The 26879-nt window shown below is 37.7% G+C and overlaps 1 protein-coding gene across 2 annotated transcripts in view; it reads left to right on the top strand.

Moving 5' to 3' along the window:
- The window catches only part of LOC107674694 (protein ELFN1-like), a 116683-nt gene that overhangs the window by 65913 nt on the left and 23891 nt on the right, over nucleotides 1-26879 (top strand). Inside the window, exon 1 of one of the 2 annotated variants that reach the window (XM_016468772.1) lies at nucleotides 14992-15302. The exons of the other annotated variant lie outside the window; for it this stretch is intronic. The gene's annotated coding sequence lies outside the window, so the exon portion shown is untranslated. Of the gene's footprint in view, nucleotides 1-14991; nucleotides 15303-26879 lie in introns of those variants that run through there. 2 annotated transcript variants of the gene reach the window in all.

Here is a 26879-nt window from a genome sequence, read left to right on the forward strand (position 1 = left end):
TTTCCCCATACATTATTAAACAGTTCATACATTTTACTCAAAACTGAAAGTGTATACATATTGCCATGTTAAATTCAGTGTACATTTTAACCATAAAAGGTCATTCTTGCACTTTATTTCAAGAAACAGTATTTCACAGTAAAAATTAGATATATTGTCTTTTATTATGCGGCTCTGTGGAATACTTGATTCTGAATGGTAGGTCGCAACATTCCGAGGTGTGTTATTCCTCGATAACAACCGGTAAAAGCTGATAACACAGGCTCATCCGGGTAACTGAAGTCGGCGTTAAACACTTGCTAGGAACAGTTTTTCTTCATGGAAGCTTTGCGTTTGGTTAGCTAATAAAATATTAAAACTCAAATCAATATTGTTTGTACAATTTTTTTATTATGTAATCTGCGTTTCATTCAAAAACAGCTGCTGCCATTTTGCAATTATTTATTTTGTACACTGTAATGGATTATAAGATAACTAACAAACTGGTACAATTTTTAAAACAGTTTAAGCTTAAATCAATATCTTTTATCACCATAATTATTTATGTGGTAAAATGCCATGTAATAAGTTGTATGACTGTACCGTATCCCTTAAATATCTGTCTAGTTTGAACTTGCCGCTTGCTCACAGCTGCTTTCTTCATGGAAGTTTTGCGTTCAAATATTTAAAGTAAACTCAAATCAATATTTTGTGTCTAATTATTTACTTATGTGGCAAGTAGCCATGTAATAAGCGGGATAATGTACATCCAGCCTGTTGTTATCATAGAATAAGCAGAAAGTTTCTGTTTTTCCTCAAGCTACACTTCAAAAAGCTACACTTCACTTTCAGTGGACCTTTCAGTTTTTCTTGAGTGTGAAAGAACATTTTAACCATCTAAAACCCTTATACACATGAATGTGTATTTACAGAGGTCACTGAGGCATAGCAATGACCTTCTGATTTATTTGAGGTGCCTTCATAAAGTAAACTCATGTATCCTTTACTTAGTGCATCAATCCTTTTCAACTGACAGAGAGAAAGGAAGGAGGAACATTTTATCAACAAGCAGTGCTGAGATCATGTGACCAGTAATGGTTCTAGCAGACTATCAGTTTTTTTGGCCAAAAATAACCAAGCACGCTATCAACAAAACATCTCCATCAAAACAGACCAAGAAGTACACATGTCTAGACATATCTAAAAGGATTTCTAAAAATAGTTTTCTTGTATTTCTACCTGTGTGGGAAATACTGCCACGATGTAGCTGCTAAACAGTTGCCGTGTTTTCGTCATGCTTTACTGTTGAGTGTCTAATGACTTGATCCTCAGACTTATATGAATGGATTACCGTAGTAGATCTGAGATCAGCCTGTGAAACACTTTTTTGGTTTAACAAAGACCTCTCTAAAATGCCCATAATTTGGAGTTGATCACAAAGCAAAGCTGTTATTATATCCTACTGCATTGCATTCAGGAATTAATAACACACTTTGCAGAGAGGGAAGTCATCCATTGTAGAGTCCGGAGCTCTCACGTGGGCCAGTTCCCCAGCAACAGCCATTTCCAAATGGTCCAAATGAACAGTGCACTGGCGGACGAGCTGGAGGCATGACATGGCCGAGCAGACAGCCCCATGAACTGTGCTCCATGCTGATGATAACATATTGCCTACAGTTGTGCTTAGACTTTAAATACCCTTTGCAGTTTCAGTATTGACTATAAGTATATTAAGACGTTTTTACTTGTTAAGTTACAAACCAGGGACTCAGCTTAAAAGGCTACAAACAGTCATTGAGGAGGAAACATACAGTATTCAGAACCAAGGGTAACTTAGATGTACCTAAACAGGATGATTCAATGGGATTTCTTTAATAATTGTATACAAAATATGCATTTCCACATGTACATTTGCGTACAAACTGAAATTTACTAAATTTACAGCATCTAAAACTTAAGCAGTTTACATATGAACTTTATAAATGTACATGTTTACAAATCATTTCATGTTTATAGAATATTGATTTCGTATAATTAATAAGTTGATTTTATTGTATTTAATTAATGACATTCATTAAATATGTCAATGCCATCACATTTATCTAATGTATTTACCTTATTTTTGACATTATAACTGTCTCATTCTGTTATCTATAACTTTTGGTGCCATATTAAAGTTGTTTTGAAGGATTCAATTTACTCAAGACTAAACTTAAAAATGTTAAACTGAGTGAAGAGTCATTTAATCATTATTATATAAGTTGCCATGTATGAGGTATACATTTATGATACTAATAATAATGAGATCAGCTTGGATGATTTGTGTAAATTCAGTTAATTTGTCTTGTAGAATATATGTACTGTTATGTCAACTAGCTTAATCAGGGCAATACTAAAAAATACACTATATTACATGAATACAATACATTTTATATATACACTTATAAGCATAACTGCACAATTACAGCAGTACAATCAGATATACAGCAGTACACAACAAAATCAGCACTAATAGTCAGCTTGCACTGTGATTTGTGAGAGCTATATTTGTGAAAGCTATATATTAGTTTGCCCCTTACATCTGCATGACAGAATAAATAAAGATCCTATGAGATGGTGATCATCCGTTTGTAAGAGTCAAATGGCTGCTTCTACTGCTCTATTAATAATTAGAGTAATTAGAGCTTGCTTGTTAATCGAGGCTCACTCGGGCCGAGAGAGGTAATGATGAAGAAAATAAATGTGAGTCGAGGCTGAGAGGCAGCTGTCACATGTTCATTACAGCGAGTGTGACTTCTCTCACTGCCGATGCTGATGAGCACATGGAGCTCTTCCACAGACACTGAGCTCTCATCTGTGTCCTCTTGTCAAGGCCTGTACGGAATCTGTGCCTGCTGAATTCCACAAAAAGCTCAGACTTTAACGTAATTCCGAAGTTTGATGTTCGCTTAGTAAATATTTTGGTTAATTTGATAATGCTTGTAGAGGTATATTTAAGAATTCCATAGAATTCATTGGTAAAAATGTGGAAAAGATTGTTTAATCTGTTCAGGCCTACTTTTCCCTTTTCATTCCAGACAAAAATCAAGACTTACAGTACACAGGAAGATTCATCTCAGTGTGACCGTCAGATGCTCTCTGACTTCTTGGCCAGTGAAGTGATTGAGTGAAACAGGGCAATAGTAGGATTTCAGTTTTAGTGGGGATCAGCTCCCTACCTGAGCATGAGCTGATGTGGCTCAGAGGAATATTTCTTGCCTTAAAGGGATAGTTCACCCAAAAATGAAAATTCTGTCATTAATTACTCACCCTCATGTCATTCTAAACCCGTAAGACCTACGTTCATCAATTTTCATTTTTGGGTGAACTAACCCTTTAAGTGCAGGAGGTCATGAATTTGAATATTTTCAGTCAAGCGAGATTTGTAAATAAACATTAATATTACATCTTGTTTGTCAGTAGATGTGTACCAGTATCTGAGGTATATTTGGCTGTATTTATATTGTAATTTCATTGGAATGGAGAGAGCTTTCAGAAAGGGAAATAAACTCAGATTGCAGCCACTGCTTTCAGAGAGAGTTATATAATCTTATAATAAGAGTGCTGACAGCTGAGGTAATCAAAGATTTTTAGGGAAGCCGAGATGAAAGAAGCGTTTAAAGGTGAATGCATAATTTCTCTAGCGACAGCAAGCACAATTGCAAAATTAATGACTGTTTACAAGCAAGTTTTCCTGAAAACACCTCCCATTTGCTATTGGTTGATCAAACAAGTAGCCCTGCTCCAATTACCATGCCATTGGTTGAGCCACTGTTGCTGTGCTGGACAGAGCAATGTTTTAAAAGCATGACAGTGTTTACACTTTTCTGAGAATCAGTGTTCTGATGGCTTTTTGAAAAAAAAATGTTTTTTTCTTTTTTCCTTGGAAATATATCACAAATCACAGTGGAGCTATACATATATAGATTATTTTTGTCAGCTGTTACAGAAACATTTTTACAATAAATATTCTGATTTGACCTTGAGATTAGATAACTTCGATTTCACCACTATTTATGATACTTGGTTACAATGACACTAATAGTTCTTATTTCTTCCAGGAATGCAAAATCATTCGGGAGTTAATGATATTTTGAATAGAATAACGAGACACAAACCTGTACATATTTAATCGCGTTTGCTTACATTTATTCTCCAAAAGTGCGCACACTGTGTATTCACACGTTTAATGCATATTTCTTTAAATAGAATATAACCATAATTTCTTAATGGCTCGCAGAAAGACAATTCTCTGCCGATCCATTTGTCATTATTGCGCGATCATAATTCCCACCGGGGATAAAAAATTATTCAGCAGAGGCAGGGATACAGAGACCAGAAGAGAGAGGGAGGGACCCCCCCCCCGCCAAAATACAAATCGCACCCTGCCTATAATGTTCATTTGGGAATGCAACATATGCCAACCATCTTTTCAAACTTGTAATGAGAAGCGCTTATAAACCAGCTGTTGTCATCAAAAGAGAAGCTTTAAGGGTCCCCTGTTGTTTTCCACCAAAATAGAAGCTTGATGGTTTAAAGTTTGAAAATGAAGAAATTAAGACAGCCACTAGTGTTGTCATTTTACAATAAAATTATTATATAATTTTTTTTTAAATACTCTTTTTTTTTCCTTTATACATGGAAATATTGCAATAGTAATGTTTATTATTTAGTAAATATTTTAAACAGAATTTAAATATTTAGAATATTTTAATAATTTTTTAATAGTCATATTTATATATAATCACAAAAAATATCACATTTTAAAACACCATCGCTGTTTTTATCAGAAAAATCACAATTCGATTTTTCCTTCAAATCTTGCTAGCCCTACCGTACTACACACACAAGATGCTATTTTAGTGAAAGAAGGAAATCTGCTTCAACTTCAGCTTTCATATAGCAAATAGATGTACATTTTGAGGCAAGTATGCTGATACACACTGTAATCTTGGGACAATGAGGTGGTTTAAAGCTAAAGAGAACACCTTGTCTTAGGCTGTAAGCACAACAACGGTTTAAACTTGAGGCCACTCACCTCTAAATAAGGATATCTGACCATCTGCCATTGCTTTTTATTAGTAATTTAGGTACAAAGCTGTAAATAAGACATTGCTTTGGCTTACAATATAAATGAACTCAATTTAATCTATTAATTGGTGATTTTACAAGGTCCACACCTGAATACAGACAGTATTGTTGGTCAATGCTTGCATGCTGAGACTTGAGTACAAACACTAGAGGCAAAGAGGCAAAGTAGACAGATTTAAGCCATTCACACCATAATCCTATGTAATCCTTAAAGGGCCAGGTAACTTCTTTGGCACACATACTTGACTCAACTTGCCGTCTAAAACTCGGAGAACATGTTGAGAAAAATGTTACTACAAAGGTCAAGCGGCCTTAAAGGGACAGTTCGCCCAAGAATGGAAAATCTGCCATTTGCTTAATTTGATGTCAGTCCAAACCTGTTTGACTTTCTTTTGTCTGCAGAACAAAAAAAAAAAAAAAAAAGAAGAAGATATTTTGTTTTTGTACAAATAATGAAAGACAATTTTGTTTTGGACCCCATTAACTTTCACTGTATGGAAAAAACCTGAAATTTTTCACAATTAAAAATTCATTCAATTTCAACTTTTTTTCTTCGGTAGCACTTTATTTTACAGTCCTGATTCACATGCACATACTACGTACTTACAATGATTACGATAACTGGGTAATAACTAGGTACTAACCCTGAACTTACTCCTAACCCTAATGTTAATATGTGTAGTTCTTCATCGTCTATTTCCCCCAAAATGAAAATTATGTTATTTACTCACTTTCATGTTGTTCCAAACCTGTATAACTTTCTTTCTTCTGTGGAACATACTGTAAATGAATGTTTAATATATATGTTTAATATTTGTTCCATTCATTGAAAGTCTATGTAGTCAACATATTTAAGCTTCAAAAACTTCATAAAAAGATTGTAAAACAAACCCATCTGATAATCTTATTGCTATTGTGTTTTATTATTATTACCTCTGAAGAGACACTGTCTCTTTATATAATGAACAAATTTAATACACATATAAACATTGATCAACGAACATTCTGTAAGTACAGAGCTTACAAATATGGTAAACAGAAGCTCAACCGTACTTGTTTGATGCCCAAGTTGACAAGTGTGTGACACAGCTTCCATATATGACAAGGTTCCTCAATAGGCGGCCTGCGGGCCACATCCGACCATGAGAGAAAAATGTTTGGCTCGCGCTAAATTAAAATAATGTGGCATGAAAATTCAAATGCAGCATCAGACAGCGACATTAGTCTGACACCATGTCTACACTGGATGCGGCGTGGAGCGACACAACAAATCTCCAGTACTAAACAAATCCCTCGTTCTATTTATGACGTACAGCAGTGTTGACAAGTCCGCAGTTTTCCCGTGGAATTGGGCTACTTACTTTAACATGATATTTATTTAATATTTAGCCTCTGGAATGCAAATTTTACCAGGAGATAAACAGTTCCCCTTCAGGAACTTGAGCTGCGTCGAGAATCGCTTTGGGAATGTCCCTGCGTGACCGCGTTCTGAAGCACGTGTAAAATCAGTCCAATGGAGCAGCGAGACGTCATTATCGGGATGACTTGAGCACCAGGAAGTATAAAAGCGAATCCGGTAGAGCGCAAGTGAGCTTCTGCTCTTCAGTAGCGCTCTGTGTATGTGTCAGTCTTATTTACTGTTGTCTGTCAGTCCACAAGCATTCAAAAGAAAAGAAAATGTCAAGGTCTATGCCGAGCGAACGGCATTACAGATGTTGTGTTCCTCCCTGCCCACGCTATCTGGCAGCAGAGGATACACATGATCTGTGTGTTGTTTGTTTAGGAGCGGAGCATGCATGGTCAGCTCTCAAGGGGGCTGATTGTCATGACTGCGAGTTACTCTCGCTGCGTATGCTCCGCTCTCGCTTGGCTGTGTTTGATGAGAGCGGCCAGGCTCGCGAACCCGCTGGCAGCGGTCCCGCTGTTGCCGAGGCACAGCGTAGACTGTTGTCGTGGGGATCGCAGGTGGATTTAGCGGAGGGATCCGAGACAGGCTCGTCCTTTTCTCGGTCCTCACCCGCTAGATCCACGGCTCCTTCTCAGGGATCGGAAGCCCGCGCTGCGGTTTCTTCCCCCCGGAGAGAGAGCCAGGCACTTCATCTATCTTCCTCCGAGGAGGTGGATGTGATGAGTGTCAAGACAGAGGAGACTGTGGACTCGCCACCACAGTCCCTCACATATGAGGAGCTCGTGGAGGTTGTGACTCGTGCTGTAGCCAAATTAAATATCACTTGGCCAGCTGAGAAACAGGACGCTCGTCCTAAAATTAAATTAGAAATCCAGATCACAGCCTTCACGACGGGGCCTTCCGTTTTTCCCCGATCTCCATGCTGAGGTGTCAAGATCATGGGAGAAACCGTACTCATCCCGTATTTACAGCCCCACAGTCTCGAATTATTCCAACATTGTGGGGCTGAATGATGATGGATATGGGGCGATGCCAGTGGTGGAGCAGACGCTTGCGAGCTATCTCTCCCCATCCTCAGCGTCGTCCCTCACATCGTGGTCAGTGGCCCTTGGCTTGGTTTTGTTGGCAGAATTCGGCCCTCTGTGAAAACTAATTGAGGAACCCTGATATATGATGTGAGCTTGAATATTACGACTTATTACTACTACTTAAAGACTTTCAATGGATTGACATAAAACATATTTAAAATATTTTAATTTGTGTTCTGAAGGTGAATGAAAGTCCAGTGGGTTTGGAATGACATAAGGGTGAATAAATGATGACAGAATTTTCCATTTTTTCCCTTTAAGATGTTCCAGTAAGTCTAAATAGTTGAAAAGGTTCATTTTATTTATGCAGAATCCCTTAGAAACATAATTGCTTTATAACTGAACCAGCTCTCAGCATCCACATCAAACTCATGTTACACTCTGAGGAAGCATGCTTTGTCAAAATATCATTTATTCATGTAGCATGCTTTCTTATGTGCTCTTGAAAGGGTTTGGTACGGCACTACGGGTTTTTAGCTGAATGGATTCGCAGGCTGCATTTTGCGGATATGGATTAGAAGACGGAATGCTTTTTGGCATCTCAAGCGTTGAGTACTCTCTCTTACGCATGAGATGCAGTAGTAGTGTCTGTATAATGCCTACAGTGATCTCAGTGATGACATGAGATAGAGAGGTGTGAGAAAAAGGACGGTTTGTGTGAAGTGTGGAAAGTGCCATCTAGTGGCATTAAAGGCCAGCTCTTTCATCTTGTTTGGCACATCATCATAGCTTGTCTTTATACCTTGAAAGGATTTTGTCTCATGCATTTGTCAAAAAAGAGCACTACCATTAAATAGCTCATAGCTCATCCTCAGCAATGCTGAATTTGTAAAACATTTACTTTGACAAAAAGTCAGTGAGAGAGATTTCTGCTGTCTCTGTGCTGATACTTTTTTTTATCTATATTGTACTATATACAAATGATAGGCCCATATATCAACAAGGCCAGAAATATCATACTTTTTAAAGAGCTACTAATTTAAAAATAGTTTTTTTTTTTGTTTCTACTAGTCTAATTCTACAATCAAGTCTAATATCATAAAGTCTGATTTTATTTTACACTTTATTTTACAGGAGTGTCAAACACCTACTTACTTACTTTATTTATTTATTTACTTTATTTGTTTGTTTGAATAGCAGTCCTGGCTAACTTGGTGCCCCTTTAAATAAATAAATAACAGGCATGATGCTTCAGTAAAATAATTATTGTATAAAATAAGTAACATTTTATATTATTGAATTATCAGCTTTATAACTGTTTCTCTCTATAAACTTTTTATCTATAATTCTGTTCCCTAGATATCATATTGGCAAAAAGGCCTATCAGTTGACCACTACTATATAAATATATCACTAGTTGTGCAGTTATATTTTGACCTAACCATCAAATCGCACAATTCCATTAAAAAAAACCTTATTACTACTACATACAATTTTAATGGATTGACAAGAGTGATGATAGAATATTACAAATAATTTCATTTGTGTTCTTAAGGTGAATGAATGTCCAATGGGTTTGGAATTACATACAAACAATACTAGTTGCTTACAGATTATGGTGAGATATTTTATGGCTAAAATAATCAACTAAATCCAACATTTATTTAGAGAATTTTAACTAAGGACTTTGAATGATTGCTGCAACTGCTCTAAGGATTTAAAGGAAGTCAAAGGAGTCAAGATTGATTAGATGTTGTCATCTGATATGGAGTCCTCATTATCTTTGAGTCCAATTACTATTTCAGTAGAAAATAGTTTTACAAACTAGCGCTTTTGAGGAAGACTCAAAATTATTATTTACAGACTTTAAAGAGCCTGTCACACAAGCTTAACTGATCTCTCATAAAGATATCTTATCTCATCAAGATAAATTGCCCTCATAAGATTTGAAATTTCTTCACTGAGCAATAAAATGAGATGAGAAATTTAGTTTACTGTACTTGATGTGAAGTTAACACAAAATTACCTCTATCCTAACTATTTAGAATAAAGATTTTATAGTGCTGCCTTTTCTTCAGTCACAATTTTTGATATTTGCATTTATAAAAATAAATAAAAAAATAAATAAAAAGGCTCGGGTGAAGCTGAGATAATCCACTGTTTTAGAGATTGATACAGCAGAAAAAACTTATTTTTCATTTAATCATGGAAATGATCAGATTTTAAAACAATGTGAGGTGGCATAAATCAAAGAAGAACTATTTACGATTCTGCGATTTTTGTTTGTCTCAGTGTTTTTTAATTGAATATTGTGTGACACAGAACCAGTGTGATTTTGTACATCTGATCTACTGTCATTAAAAAATATATGGGATCCAGACATCTGAAACCACGCTGAAAATCTTACATGAAGTAGAATTATTTAAGCTTCAGTAGTCGAGTATAAATGCCTACTAGGAGCCAACAACAAAAAGACCCACTGACCTCCAGTGAAATAATTTTCCAGGGGTTTTGTGACTTTTGAGTAAATATTTTCTAAAAATGGTGTAAAATAACTGCAAATTTGAAGTAAATTCCGTTTCATCTTGGAAATGAACAAAGTTTTAGGTTTTTAAAAAGTTAATGGCATAATAAAACAAGAAATGTTTAAGATTTATCAGTTAAGTAATAGCTAAACAATAAAACACATATGACAAAGAAGAGCTCAGAGTAGACTACAATGCCGGCTGTTCTGACTCACAGACTGTAAGTATGTTTTCATTTAAAGAATTTGCCACTGATGATTCAAACGCGAGTTTTGAGCAGTGTAGAGTAGCGCTTGTTGTTTGTCATTTCTCCAGTCACAAATGTAGACATGGTTTTATGTTTACGCGGCACGATGCAACGCAACGCGTAAAAAGACAGTATAAGTCATTATAATCTGTAATTATGTCCCCACTGGATTCAACAAATGCCTCGTTTATAATGGGTTTTAATGTTTTTGTCTTGTCGCTCCGGCCGGGACACGGCATCACAGTATGGTAAGGGGCGTAACATTTCCGTCACACGCTTGAGGTATTCGGCCAGTCACAATGCACTGGATAGCTGGCCAATCACAGCACACCTCGCTTTTCAGACCGATGAGCTTTGTAAAAATCTACGCGTTTTTCAGAAAGGTGGGGCATAGAGGAGAAACAATAATGTACAGTATGTGGAAAATAATGTTTTTTTTTAACCTTAAACCACATAAACACATTTTATTACACCAAATACACAAAATAATGTTCTTTTTAAGCAACATCATATGACCCCTTTAAGATTCTGCCATTTTTTTGTTTGTATGTTAGTGTTTTTAAGTGAATATTAAGTGAATATTCTGTGACAGTTGGGTAAACTAGTGCAATTTTGCAATCTTATCAATTGTCATTTAAATATATACTACAGTGGGGTCCAGACATCTGAGACCACACTGAAAATCTGTAACTTGAATTATTGAAGTTTCTGTAGTTGAGTAGAAACACCTACTAGCAGCCAACAACAAAAACACTCACGGACCTCCAGTGATAGAATTTTAAAGGGGTTTGTGACTTTTGAGTAAATAATATATACAAATTGTGTAAAACAACTACAATTTTGACTACATCCTGGAAATAGAATTTTAGGATTTTGAAAGGGTATGACATAAAAATCTTAAGAAATATTTAAGATTCAGCAGTCAAATATGAATGCCTACTAGCAGTCAACAGCCCACCAACAACCAACAACTAGACTCAGCGACCTCCAGTGATTTCATGGCTGTCAGTGTGAACGGTGGCTTAATACAGCTGAACTGTTTTGCGAGTGCTCGGGAACCAGGCATTTCGAACAGATCTTCGATTCTCCGTGCCTCTTTCATTAGGTGTTTGGTAATGCGAGAGTGTGTGTGAGAGTGAGAGCAGCGTGTTAGTTATGCGAGTAGACAAAGTGCCTGTGGAGGTAATAGTGTGAGCTCAGATGGCCTGGAATGGCGACCGAGGTCTCTCGGGGAAGTGAGGATGCAGTGGAACAGCTGCAGTCTGAGAGGAGGGCTGGCTGACTCACACCTCTGCAGGAAGATGGAACCTGGGGATGGCTGCAGGGCGGTGGAGGCGAGGAGGGGGTGGGCTGGCCAAGGTGCCCTGTTAGGGACCCACTGATGGAAATTGCCAAGAGCTGAAAGATGATTTCCCACAGATGGAAGATGGTGGCCGCCACATTTCAAAAAACATTTCAAACTTAATGAATAGCATGAGCACAGCAAATTCCATATTCATCAGGCTCCTCCCGGCTTTGAAGACATTCCCCTCCTCACGCCCTGTCTGATTTTAAAAACATCGATAAGCAATGGCAATAAAAATGCAAATTCAAAAGTTTCTTGCGCAGCCGTTATCAAAATGTGTTAGTCACTGCTTGTTTCTTCCTCCTGTTTTGCTCAGCACTTTAAGGACAATAAGGTTCAGTAACATGTCCAGAATCCTAACTGCTGTGATACTGCTTTACAAGAAGCTCCATAACAAACCCTATGCATCTGTGCCAATGTTCTTTTTGCTATTCCATATCTGTCGACTTTCAGTCACCATATCTTCTCCCTCTCGGTCGCTGCCCTCCAGAATTATGCCATGTCAAATGATTTCATCTAAAAAAAAATGAGGGGGAAAAAAACAACCTTATTTTCCAAAACAGCCATATGGCAGGACAGCTCTCAATGTTTCTATCCATCCAATTTCCAATTCCGGTCTCCACTCCACAGTCACTACGTCGCTGCGGATAGATCAGACACACAGAAGCTGGAATATTCTGACAGGCCCAATGTCCTCGCTGCCACCAAATTCTCTGCGTGATTGATTCCATTTCTCCATCCAACATCCCCCCCCTCCCCAAAGCTTTCGCCTCATTCCTCCACTCACTGCTGTCATTTGCTATTCATATTTCCTGTGCTCGGGGAAACGGTCTTTTCACTTATTTCTTGAATTAAAGTGAAATAGATCATACATTGTGCTCAAGGTGTTGGCATTTTCAAGCTCTTGTTTAGCTGCCTTTTACTTTCCACCAGAAAGGAAATGGAATCAAGTAAAGTTAAATGGAACAATGAGCAAGAGTGTTTGCATTCTTCTTTTTCCATATTGTCTCAAATCCATTTTTACAAAAGCTAGTTCTGGTCCTCGAATTTGATTGGCTGAGCTTGCAATGTTCCAGACCAGAGTATGTGAGCGGTACATGCAGGTTGTTTGATATTGTTGCTTGATGCTTTGACTTCTTTTGGAACTATTTTCATTGCCCAAAATGATGCACAACTAACTTTTAAATCTCTGTTAAATCTCTGATTCACTGTAAAAATATCACTTTTGCAATCATGCTGTTGTTTTGAATATCAGCATGGCTGTGATAACCCCACAATGGGCGCCATATTAAGGCTTAGTATAACAGTGCTCTTGCTTGTGATATTGCTTAAATGTGGATGTATTTTCATGATGGAAGCCAGGCTGCCAAAAATGGCTCATGTACTGTATCTGAGGACTGAATGTTTTCATGGGGAAAAAAAGGTGAGCATGACAAATAAAAAGTCATGAATTAGCTTACCTGTGGGCTCTTTTGTTAATGCGTCCTCAACTCTTCAAGTCATAGCTCTGAAACGGTCATCTCTATTTAGCATTGACATGACAGATGGGGAGAGGTCTGTGAGGTGGTACAACATCCCACAGCTCACTTACAAACATCGTACAGGAATACCTCTGCAGAGGATCAAAACAACTTAATTTAAAAGTTTGGGGGAAAAAAGGATATTCTGTGTTGCTTAAGATGTATTTTTCTAATAGAAGTACTCCCTGAATAATGTGGACAAAGAACATTTTTCATTGAATTACTGGATGTCACAGGTAAATAATCGTTAATGGAGTTGGATGTGTTGGATTCTCGAGAGGATACTTTTCTATAATGAAGTACCTTGTTCTTTTTCACAAGAGTACAAGAACAGAATGCAGAAAATAAATGATCTTTATTAATTAATTCAGATTTAGTGACTGTCAGCCCTTTCTAAATGCTTTCCTTTGGTCTGGAACATTCGGATAATTGCATATCTGGCCTAAGAAAATAAAGCATTTGCTCTATTCCAAAACTTCGTCAGATAACTCGTTTTAGCTGGATTCTAGGGCAGCTTTGCATCTATATTTTCCATACAATACAATCCCAGAATGCACTGCAATATGCTCAGTGACAAAACAAATAAATAGATGGAGCAAACAAGTAAATACCAATTCTAAATATACTTAGAATTCATTCAATACTGAAAAGTATAAATAATGCAGAATAATTTTACCTCAATGATTTACCCAAATACATACATGATGCCTTTACTGAAATCAATTCCAATTCAAGTCTCCCATTTACTTGACATGATGCTGCCTAAGTAGGGCATTCCAAATCAATCCATTTTGATGTTCCATGATCTTAAAATGCAGAAGCCATCTTTTGTAACTTTAGTAACCATTGGGTCAGCTAACTAGTTTTTAGAAAAAGCTATTGTTTTCTTTTATTTATTCTCAAAAGTATGTTTGTTTTTCCTGTCAAAGTGTTTCATTCCCATCAAACAACAATTCCAAACTGCCACTTCACTTGTATACTACATTTCTATAGTCATCCAGCCTGCAAAGACATTTTCTCAGGTTTTTTCATGAACACGATGTCTGTTTGATGCTGTTATTTGTCGTGATGGTGATTTGAGGTTAATCTCTGCGGGGGTGAAGAGCATGCTAGCAATATGCTCGGCTCCAAATAACCAGATGTTATGTCCAGAACCCATTGTGTGTTCACTTGGTAATAAAGAGGCTTCGTAAGAGGTTTCCATGGCAGCAGCACAATGCCCTTGCTTTGTGTTCTGCTGTGTCATGTTTACATAAGAGGAATTCCTTATGCAGGTTATTCAGTCTCAAGCTTTTTTGGGCCATATTTAAGGTGATCAATTGTGTCCAGTATTTCTGTGCTGTAAGAGGTTCCACTCTAATGAATGCTTTACAGTGCACTGCCCGTATTTACTGCATGTCCAAAGGTTTGGCAATCACCACATATAATAATTTAGAGTAGAGTACATTCATCTTTTTTAAACTGCCTATTACATTAGAAACCAATACAAATGCAAAGAGACAAATGAATAATATACATATAACAATCGTGGAAAAGTAGGGCAGAGAAAAGTGTGGCGTAACACCCCAAATTTCTTTCGGAGACAAGATTTTGTTAGAAATGGTCAGAAGAAAGCAGGACTTTTAAAGGGATATTTCACCCATACATTAAATTACATCATCATTTACTCACACTCATGTTGTTTTAAATCTGTATGATGTTGTTCTTTTTTTTTCCACAGAAGAAATTCATATGGGTTTGGAACGACTTGAGGGTGAACAAATTATGACAGTTTTCAATTTTGGGTGAACTGTGCCTTTAAGCAAATTGTGACCATTTTCTGTGCACTGTTTTATCATGTGTTTTCCGATGGCACAGCCCTTGTTTGTTGGATGACAAAAATGAAAGAGCAACCGGATGGTGCACAGGGCCACATTAACCCATCAAACTGTGTCTCATCTTCTTTCCATCTCCGTTTTCTCGACCGGAGCTGGCTGATGATGTGCTGTAGGCTTCCATATCCTGAGTCAGCAGTGGGAACGGAGTCAGCTCCCATCCTCCTGCCTGCAGCTGCTCCACGCAAAGGCCACAGCACCGAGTGAACAAGTTGATGGTCTGGAAAATTGCATTAAAACCTGCAGGTCTTATTCCTCCGTCCATCACACACATTTCATGTGCTGAATCAAATTAGTCCAGTTATAGATTGACACCATTTCTATGGAGAAACAGGTGTTTTACAACCTGATTATTGTCATATCCTTAAGTTTAATTACCTGCTGGGATGGAAATATGGGACATTGAATGTTTTGTTCTCTCAGCTGCATTCAAGCATTTTAGGGTTTATGAGCACTTGTGTTGGATGAATCCTGAACATAAATGATTATTGTACCTTCTCATGTTGCTTAAAGTCAAAGCATATAATTTCTGCACCATTAGCATCACCAAATGTCATTACAAAAATAATGAATGTTTTCAAGAAAGCAAATCCCTGTCTCGCCTCAAATTTGTGCTATTGGTTGAGCAGATGTTGTTGCTGGGCTGATCGTGGTGTTTGCATAAACAGAGCAGTGTCTTGATAGCACCACAGTTTTTTCACTCTTTGATTTACTTTGCATTCTAGGTGAATTAGGAAAAAGTATGGTATGCTAACAAAATGATACACTTCACCTTCACCAAAAAAAAAAACATTATAAAAACACCCATGGCAAAGTATTTTTACGGGTTTTGACATTACGACTGTAGCTTCTATATCTGATGGATCTGAAAATATAGATTTTTGTTTATGTTTCCCATTTAGAGACTTAATTTGGTGTAAAATCAAATCACAGAGGCAGTAGCTTAAATAGGTCATATTAAAATAATAATAATAATAATAATTTAAAAAAACTTTTTGGCATAACATGCTCATTTTAAAACTCATCAAATTCCCGATTATCTAGTGATCTGTCCTTGAGGCATTTTAGCAATAAAGTGCCCCTATTATGCCATTTTTACGGTTCCTAATATTGTTTTGGGAGTCTCCTACAATAGGATTACATGCATGCAAGGTCAAAAAATGCTTTCGTTTTCTCAAAATATGCATCTATAATCACCTCATTTTCCAGCAATTCTCAAACGATTCGTTCGAAGCAGTTCAAAGATTCAGTCTCTCTAAACCCCTCCTTTCCATGAGCCTGCTCTGCTCTGATTGGTCAGATGGCCTAGTCTGTTGTGATTGGTCTACGGCATACAGCGCATGTCCAAAACGATACGCCTATTTCAATAGTTCTGTATTTTGAACGCTCTATAGAAAATATAAGCATCTACTATTTGTCATACTTAAAGGTTGTGATTCAGTGGAGCAGCTGGTCCAAATAAACAGAATACTAATCCATCTTTCAACAGCAAGCATTTTGTGAATCCCGCGTTGAACTCACCGAGATTAGAGAAGCAGTTGTCAGTAGAATGACGTGTTTGTGGGTGGGGTCAAGTTGTTCGCGGCCGGCTAACTTAGAACATAGACGCGCATTATGCAAATGTGTTCCCCGTGATGCATAGCCGTCACGGAAGTGGGATTCGAATTACTAACGACTCGTTTCAGCTGTTCAGAGTTGATTCTTTGTTTTGGGAGACAATAACATTATTTATCATGCACTTTCAGCTTTACAACTTTGCAGATCATTTACATTCACATACAGCTACATTACTCACTGCATGAAAGGCAATATTGGAAATGGCATAATAGGGGCACTTTAATGTGCTGCCAGAAAGTCGCTGTTAAATACAGCATATCTAAATATTCAGTTCATGCGAAAGAAACTGAAATTGGCAGAAATCCCAAGGTCACATTTAAGTGTAGCATAGGTATGGGCTGGTATGAGATTCTCACGGTATGATAACCTCAGATAACAAATATCACGGTTTCACGGTATCACGGTAAAATAAATAATTGAATTATTCTTAATTAAATTAAGTGCGGTCACTTAAGTGAGCCTAAACCTGCAGCTCAACAATAATCAGAACATAAATAAATTATTTTCTGTAAAAAAAAAACCCTCCTAAATGGGGGAGAAAATGCAGCCACTTAAGTGAGCCTAAACCTGAAGCTCAGTAATCAAAAACATAAATCAAAACATAATTTCTGTAAAAAAAATAAAAAAATAAAATAAATGCAGTCATTAAACCTGCAGCTCAACAAGGTTTTTGGAGACATGCTCACTTTCTACACATTCCTCTTTCAGTCCAAGTTATGATGCAGGAATGTTCACCTTTCCTGGATTAAGTTTGGAGCGGTGAGGTACGAGGATGTGTGCACACACATACGCATAAGGAAAGAGAGAGCGCGAGTGTGTCACACACACACACACGGTCTTTCTCCGTACAACACTCAAACAGTGGCAAAGACAGCCAGCATTTTGTTTGTTTTTTATATGTCGTGTTTTGAACAGATGTAAACAATGGCAGGAGGCTTAAAAGTATAGATGTGATACCAGCTAAATTAAATTATTGTACTAAATCGCAGAAACGTAGTACTTGTCTGTTATTCCTCGCTATGTGAAGTAACGTGAGGGAGGAAACTAGTTGACGTTAGCTAGTTAATTAGCCATGCTATCTGCCTCGGTAGCAAGCCAAATAGTATTTATTTCAACACTGAAACAAGCGGCGGGTGGGCCTCTGTCTTGATCGGGGGTGAAAGAGAGAGAAATGAAGATAGCACAGATATATAGATTATATATGACCTGGAAGTATTTATTTAGCGATCGGCGCTAAAACGTCATCTGTATGGAACATCATTGTGTACGGAACATGGTTAGTCTATGTTACCCAAAAAATCCAATACGGCAGAGCAGACTTCATCTTTTTCGACAGGGGAAAAAGTTCCAGGGATTCACCTCCTTCGGCCATCCCACACACAGGTGACTCTCACTGACTGCTCGTACCAACCTGAGGTTATCAGGTTATCGTCCCATGCCTAATGTGATGTGGTTGAAACAAAAAAAGTGCAAGCCAAGGAACATCATTGTGTACGGAACATGGTTAGTCTATGTTACCCAAAAAATCCAATACGGCAGAGCAGACTTCATCTTTTTCGACAGGGGAAAAAGTTCCAGGGATTCACCTCCTTCGGCCATCCCACACACAGGTGACTCTCACTGACTGCTCGCACCAACCAGAGGGGGAGGTGTCGTGTGACTTGTTACGCTCTTCGCTGCACACAACTGAGGGAGTCCTGTACTTTCTGTCTTTGATGACACGTAAAAAAAAACTGTGCATACCGTAGGAATGGTATAATGGAAAATTTTAGTGCTTTTGAAACCGTGACTTTTCCAAACCGCGGTATACCTTGAAACCGGTTATCATCCCATGCCTAGTGTAGCATATGGAGAGAGTCATCCGGTCATCTGTTTCACCTTCAGTTTATATTTGCAGGCGACGCCAATGGGCATGAGGAAATAATGGGCTTTGTCCCACAAACAAATGAATCCGAAGTACCCTGAATCGGCACAATGATGCTCACTTATCAGCAAGGTAACGTTAGATAAAGATAATTAGTGTGCGGAGCCCCAAGGCAGTCTGTGATCATGACTGAGCCGTTTGGGGCAAACCTGAAAGCCGGACCTGAAATTGCATCTCCACAGTCATAAGAGAAAGTCCAGCTCCCTTCACACGGAGAGGTCTGATCGGGGCAGGGCAATTGACACTCAATTCCAGCCAGTTCTTTACTGGTAATTAACGCACAACCCTAATACCATCTGATACAAATGAAGCACGACTCCTACCTCCTCATAATTCTCTCTCACTCAAAAGTAATTTGAGGGTTCGATGTGCCGAATGTCCTCCTCTCCCACGAGAGCTGGCTTCATTACAACTGAATTGTTTCAGCATCTCTGAGCCCCTTCTGTGCAACTCTTTTATGTTTTCCTGTAACACAAGTATGAATTCGAAATGACTTCAAATAAGCAGCCGGAGAACATCATAGCAGGACGGCCTCAGAGGGGTTCAAACACCTTCAGAATGCCGCTGAAGGAAGACGAAAAGAGAGGAGCGTGGGGCTGAAAATATGAGGGAAATGACAAGGAAGAAAGGGGGTACTTGGGTAATTGGAGGGGCAGAGAGAGAGAGAGATAAAAGATGCAGAGGGGGCAACAACGGGGAGGATCTGTGGTTTAGGTTATGCAGAATTCAAAAATCAATTAAGAATTAATGAATTTGCGGTAGCAAACAGGATATAGAACTGTGATTTGGATTTGAATTTAGAAAGAAAGTACAATGGAATTGTGAGCAAGCTCTTAAACTGTTCATGAAATGCATTTTCAGATCTTTATACTATATGTTTCTGGGGTAAACTCAAGTTTTTGGCATAAAAAAAGTAAACTTAATCATGTTCCATCCTCATTTTGACAAGCACTTAAAGGGGTCATATGATGCGATTTAAATTTTTCCTTTCTCTTTGGAGTGTTACAAGCTCTTGGTGCATAAAGAAGATCTGTAAAGTTGCAAAGACTAAATTCTCAAATCCAAAGAGATATTCTTTATAAAAGTTAAGAGTTAACCACGCCTACCTAAAACGGCTCATTCTAAGACACCCCCACATATCTACGACACGATGTGGGAAGATTTGCATAACGCCGCCCAAATGTTCACGCAAAGAAAGAAGGCGTAACTTTTATTCTCGCTGTGGTAATGTGGTTGCCGCAAGCCGCCGGCCACCGGCCGCTCCTTCATCGAATCCGCCGGCAGCGCCGTTCTCTAGCCCGCCGGCTGCCGCTCAATCTAGCCCACCGGCCGCCGCTCACTCAAGCCCGCCGTGTGTGATGCTGTGTTTCGTTGTGAAAGCGAAACTACTTTGTTTGGCCTTCCAAAAGAGGACACGACTAGAAATCAGTGGTTAAGTTGCATTTACAACACTGTTCCAGAACAGTTCAACCCAAATATTCAGATGTGTGCAGAAATAAATTCAACAAATGGATGCAACAAATCCCACTGGATGCAACAAATGCCTCGTTTATAATGGGTTTTAATGTTTTTGTCTCGTCGTTTCGGCCAGGACAGGGCATCACAATACATCATATGACCCCTTTAATTTCAAAGTGCATTACCTCTTTCAGAAACACAAGTAAATGCCCACTTCTGTGATTGGCTAACTTCATTGCACTGCATAACATATGACATCACAAATGGGGCAGTTAGAAACCAAAACCTCATATTTTAAACTGGAGAGTTAGCTTTAAGGTATGAAACTTACACTGTTTTATTGTAGCGTAACCTCTTATATGGGTAAATATCAAGGACATGTTGACATTTCATGACCCCTTTTAAATTGTGAACGTTTCCCACCGCTGCTGTGGTTTAGTCTGACAGTTCTGCTGACGGGTCCTGGGTGGTGAGATAGTTACAGTAGTCAGTGTATCTGCGTCCTCTATGAGGCGTGAAGGTCCAACCAACTGCACTTTGCTAATAGTGATGTTCTCATCACAGAGTGTTGAACCCTCGAGGCTCTATAGAAGAGCACAGTAGAATAGTGGCTCCATTCAGTCTAACAGGATTTCCACCAGCAGCAATCACTACTCACATGGGATTCTCCAGCACTGCTTTGAATAGTTATTATATGTGTAGAATTCAGTTTATGATGCAGATCCAGAAGATTTATAGATGTTCTCAAGATCTTTTCACTGGCAATTATTAGTATTTTAGAGCCAGTGCATGTGCTGGCAAACAGTCTAGTTCAGAGGATAATATAATTGCTCAGAAGTTGCTTTTTCACTGCTAAGGAGACCCAAATGAGTTCTCAGTTGTTTTGGTAAACCTTTCCTCAGATATTTCTCCTAAGATTCCTTAATGTAAAATAAATAAATAAATACCATTTGGTGTACAGTAAATATAGAGCTTAAATTGTTTACATTTGTATACTCTAAACAATGTCTCAAACTGCTCAGTCTGCAGTCAAGTCAATATGAACTGAAATATTTGTCATGAATTTCTTCCAGGGCAATTGTTTTTCAGCATTATTTACTTGATCTAAGAATAATTTTACAGTGCATGTGATCAGGGTCTTAGAATTTATAATAGACTCCATGATAAGTTAAAATTCAGAGTTCAGAAATGTTTTTATCAGTCACTCTAGAGCTCTTATTTACCCATAATCATCTATGAAATGAGAATCTATTTAAAAGTGTTTACATGTACAAAGTAAAATAGAATAACTGAAAAATAACTAGATTAATAGAATAAAATAGATATAATACATTAAAAAAAAAAAAATTAAATCCTTTTATTCTGCAAGGATGCACCAAATTGACCAAAAGTGACTGTAAAGACATTTATGATGTTATGAAAGATTTCTGTTTCAAATAAATGCTGTTCTTTTCTTCAAAGAACCCTGAAAATCTATCATATTTCAATACAAATATTAATCAACACAAATGTTTTCAACATAAAAAAAAAACAACCAAACAAAAAATAAGTTATTTTAAATTGTAATAATATTTTACGACATTACTGTTTTACTGTATTTTTGATCAAATAAATGCAGCCTTGGTGAGCAGAAGAGACTTCTTTAACAAACATTAAAAAATCTTCCAACCCCAAACATTTGAAAATGTAAATCTACCACACAATATAGCATTGGCTCAGATCATTTGGGTTAGGAAGAATGCAATGAGAAATATTTGAGTTCAAATTGAATCCTATGACTTGATTGCAGACATTTGACAGAGTGTGACATTAAGAGCTCTTCTGATATTCTGGAGGAGACACACACGAGATTCCTGTGGTCTTTTGTCAGGAGAAAGCAGAGTTACTCAAAAGTCCCTTCCTTTGATTTCTTTGCAGTCTAGTAGAAACAATTGAAATATTAAATAAATCTCATTTGTCATTCTCTTTCCTAATGAAATGTTGCTTTTGTCAGTTATGGTCATAACAAAGAACATTTCACAAGTGCTTAATGTGTGGTGAAAACCTTTGAGTTTATCTATAGCTGTCTCATTAGGTTGTGTACAGACAAAAACAGCAAAAGCCATCACTGCTCTGCATGATCGCCAAAGCGAAATGTCACCCAGACCAGGGAGCAGCTGTGCACTCCCAGAGGAGGCTCCGTCTGGCTTGAAGACCCTGACTGTTCTGGCCTACAGCACGCATGGCCTCCGCTGGACCATGGAGACTCTGGCTATTAATGAGGAATGGACAGAGGAGAAAGTGGAGCTAGGAAGTGTCCCTGCAGACACTATTACCATTTGTTTATGTATCTAATTTAAGTGTGGAGTATAGTCTTCCTCAACAACACATGTCCCATGTTGTTAATGGAAGCATTTATATTAATATTTGCAAGAGATGCTGTATGTTTTAAAAAGCTTGGGGCCAAATGCAAGCAAAAACATGAGGAACAAAATCTGAATACAAATGAAGGCTTATGCAGATCATGTTTTTTTTTTATTTAAAAATGTTTTTTTTTTTATCTGTGTCCATTGTGAACATGCTCCATGTTTGCTCTAACAAGTTATGCAGCTCATCTGTAATGTATGCTGCACTTTGTGGTAAAATCAGTCTAACTGGAGTGAGTCAGGCTGGACAAACAGCATGTCTATGTTATATTAATGAGCCCAGTCTCTATTGGTTTACCCAGAACTTTACCTAAAGTGGGTCTAGCCTCCGTATCCTGCTGGCTGAGGTTATACACGCTCTTGGCCTTTGCCATTTTGTTGCTATAAAGGTCACAGACTTGGAAGAATGGGTCACAGGATGGATTTGTTTATTACATTTTTTTGCCCATTAAAGCCATCAGTCATCCCACTTCACATTTTGCCCTGATGGATTTCTCATATTCATTTCATGGACATTTGAGTTTGGTAGGTAAAGTTTTTGTAAAGGATAGAGGAAAGTGCCTCTAATTTGCCTCTGTTCTCTTTTCATGCTCAGTTGGAGACTAAGCCGTGGAGGAGTTTCATTGCTTTAAAATCATCCCAGTATTCCTGAGTGAGCCCTCCACTGGTCTATTTTTGTAGATATCCCAAATTACAGTTGAAAAATGATATATATATATATACATATATGACATATATATATGTATATATATATATATATATATATATATACAGTATATATATATATACATGCTGATGAAGAGAAAGATGAGGAGGATGAAGGGGTGAGCGATGATGTTGATGATGGTCATGATATTTTCCAGTGTTGTAATTTGGAGGTAATTTGTCCCACTGGATTCATAGCTGTGAGTTTGACTTAGAGTAGCAAGAATATGTTTGTGAACCCTTTAAACATTTCTACATTGTTGCATTGATACTCATAAAATGCGGCTGCGTTTTTTTTCTCCATAAAATGAGTGATCTTCATCAAACTCACAATTAATAACATACAAAGAGTTATACTTTTACATTTCTTTGAGTTTGAATGATAATTGACAAGACAGGCTGAAAAAAAGTAAGTGAACCTCTGTGATTCTCCAAAAGCTAATTGGAGTCAATTAGTGAGATGAGATTAGAAGTGTGGGTTGCACAGGTGCCCTTCCTTTTAAATAAAGTTATACAAATCCTGGTTACTGACAAATCTGTTCTTCTCAAGGAAGAACAGATGTTAGTGTAAGTTAGTTTGTTAGTGTAAACCATGCCTCCATTCCAAAGGCTTTCACAAGATCTTAAAAACGTAATGCACAAAGATGTGCATTACTTTGTGTTATTTGTTTATTACTTTGTGTTATTTGGCAGATAGTGTTTGAATTAAATTAAGGTCAGACCACATTTTATGAGTAATCGAAATCCAGATATTTTCACAAACATATTCTTGACACTCACTCTAAAGATCAGCACATTAGATGGTTTTGGTGATTGTGATTTTGACATTGTGATTTCGGAAATTGCAGGAATTCAGATCACTTATTTTGGATTGCTGTGCTTCATAAGCAATATTACTTCAAAATAATTATGAATTCCATATCTTATTGAAACAGCTAGTGATGCTGAATATTTGAAAAGTGTGAGAAATAGCAGAAGTTTGTTATTCTTTGAATAAGTAAAGGACCCTCATGTCATTCCAAACCTGTATGGTGTTATTTTTCCAGTGAAAGGAGAATAGTGTTTATATTTGTATATTTTGTGTTTGAATAATTGTTGGTAACACTTTAGATTAGGAAGCACATATTCACTATTAACAGAGTTTTCCCTCTGCTTACTGAAAGTAGGGTAGTTGTTATAGTAGTTATGTTTAGGTATGGGGTAGGGTTAAATGATCTAGAATATGGTCATGAATAAGGCATTAATATGTGCTTTATAGGAACTAATAAACAGCCAATATGCTACTAATATGTGTGCTAAAAAGCAACTAGTTAATAGTGAATAGTCTTCCCTAATCTAAAGTAACCCATTTTTGAGCGTTGTTATTTAGCATTTCTATATATTCATTACCCAAATGTCTTGTGCACTATTTTTTCACGTTTTGAAGTCATACAATAGCTTTGAGTGAGAAACGTAATTAAGAAAATTAGAAATTCAAGCAAACGCTCTGAGGCCACAGCTCTTGAATCTCATTCTTTATTCAAATCACATTCGGTTAAGTCATATGTGAAAATACAGTGCGATGATTTGTGTAAATCCGTGACAAAAAAATAACAGCATATGTGGGTTGCAAGGGTGAGTTTTCGTTTTTGGGTGAACTATCCCTTTAGGACCGTAAGTGAATTCCAGTCCCTGTACCACAGTAGCCTCATTCTTTCTGTTTGTATGGGAAGCATCTGTTCAGAGAGACTCAGGATCCATTTCAAATGCTGTTCCAACCCAAACTATGGCGATGTCAAAATCTCACGTCCATTACGTCCAATAGCACCATTTCTGACGTGAGAGGCTCTGGCCACATCCAGACAGGTTTTTCAGTCCAACCAATTTTACATCCATCCAATAGCTCATGCCAAGCCACTCTCAACACATGGCTGTCCGTGCCCATCCTCAGGCACGCCTGAAAACAAAGTGCATTTCTGTAACTCTGCCTGCCAGCAGCCGCTAATGGCATATGCAGAGCGAAAGTTATGGCGTTATTTTAATGACAAATGTCGAGAGCGCATTATTGTAGTGCGAAAGCACATTAATATAATGCGCGAGCGCGAATCTCTCCGCTCGTGCACGATTTCTTTTTCTTTTTCACTATAGATATTAATTATTTTCGCACCTGAATTAAACGTTGTCAAAAGTTATCATTATGCACTTTTAAAAAGTAGCTAATAGCATTGCTTTTTTTTCAGATTTTTTTTTTCATGAAAATCCACTTAATATTAGCTACACATTCAGTGGCACTCTCCTCTAAAACAGTGAATATACAGTTATATGACAGTTACATGTAATTACATTGTCTGCAAATACATTAAACCCATAGAATAGAATGTAGTAATGTTATGGCAACTATGAAACATTCTTTATAGTGTTATATTTGGTCTCCAAATCGTAAGTATCGGTTTAGGGAATAGTGCATCTGACCCATATCTAAATAGTTCTGTCTTAAATCAGAAGATTTAAGATTAAAGATTCAGGTGCGAAAATAATTAATATCTATAGTGCATGAGCACAGAGATTTGAGAGTGCACAGGACACAGTTTGAGTGAGAGGAGAGACAAGTTTTAAGTGTGCGCACTCTCTCCGGGCGAGAGCAGCGTGCATCTGAGCGCGCGCGTCCGGTTTTGTGCAAGAGTAAAAGAAATCCACACGCGAGCGGAGAGATTCGTGCCCGCGCATTATATTAATGTGCTTTCGCACTACAATAATGCGCTCTCAACATTTGTCCCAGTTTTGTGCAAGAGCAAAAGAAATCTGCGCTCGCATTATATTAATGTGCTTTCGCGCTACAATAATGCTCTCTCGACATTTGTCATTAAAATAACGCCATAAGAGTCATTAATATGTGTGGATGAACATGCAAAACAGACCGATGAGTGGGCTCAAATTTGCGGGAATGGAGGCAGTAATGCTTGGCATAATGTTTGAGTTTAGGATAGAAATGCGCATTGTTGGAAAACCACTGTTAATTCCAAACACAAACCCAGCCAACATCGAATAACAATTCCATATAATCCCTCCCTCAGGCCTCATTCAGATTCAGACAAAACAACTGTTAACACTGGCTACTCTGTGACTCTGTCCTGATGTCAAGATTTCACTCTCACTGGCTCTCTGAAATGGATCAAAAATGTATTTATTCAAGCACGTTTGTTTATAGGCAATGCAGTTTTATGACTCGTTTTTATGAGTCATAATTTTATGAAACTCTCTTAAAATTATATTAAAAACCCCTCAAATTCTCAGATCAATACTTCGCTTCAGGGCTTATATTACTTTTTACTAGTCGGTGGGTCATTGTTTACCTTGTGTAAATTGCTCAACATACTGTGCAAAACACATTTCTGTTTATACAAGCTCTACATTGACAGAGAATATGTGAGTGGAAAGTGTCCACACAACTGAGATTACATGGGTGAGAAACAAGTGTGGATATCACCACATTTTATACTTGCGTTGTCATTGACAATGCAAAAACAGTCACGACACACTCGCTTATAGTTTTTATAAGCCTCTGGGTGCCACTTCATTAGATTCAGGGTGGTTGGCATGAATTGAAGCATGTATGTGAAAACTCTAAATGACCTCAGACCATCTCAGATGCCCGCACACTCTAAAAAATGCTGGGTTAAATACAACCCAGTGCTGGGTAAAATAGGGACAAACCCAAGATTTGGGCTGCTTTGA

Source organism: Sinocyclocheilus anshuiensis, unplaced genomic scaffold, assembly GCF_001515605.1.
Source record: "Sinocyclocheilus anshuiensis isolate Anshui unplaced genomic scaffold, SAMN03320099.WGS_v1.1 scaffold152, whole genome shotgun sequence".
NCBI classification, from domain to species: Eukaryota; Metazoa; Chordata; class Actinopteri; order Cypriniformes; family Cyprinidae; genus Sinocyclocheilus; species Sinocyclocheilus anshuiensis.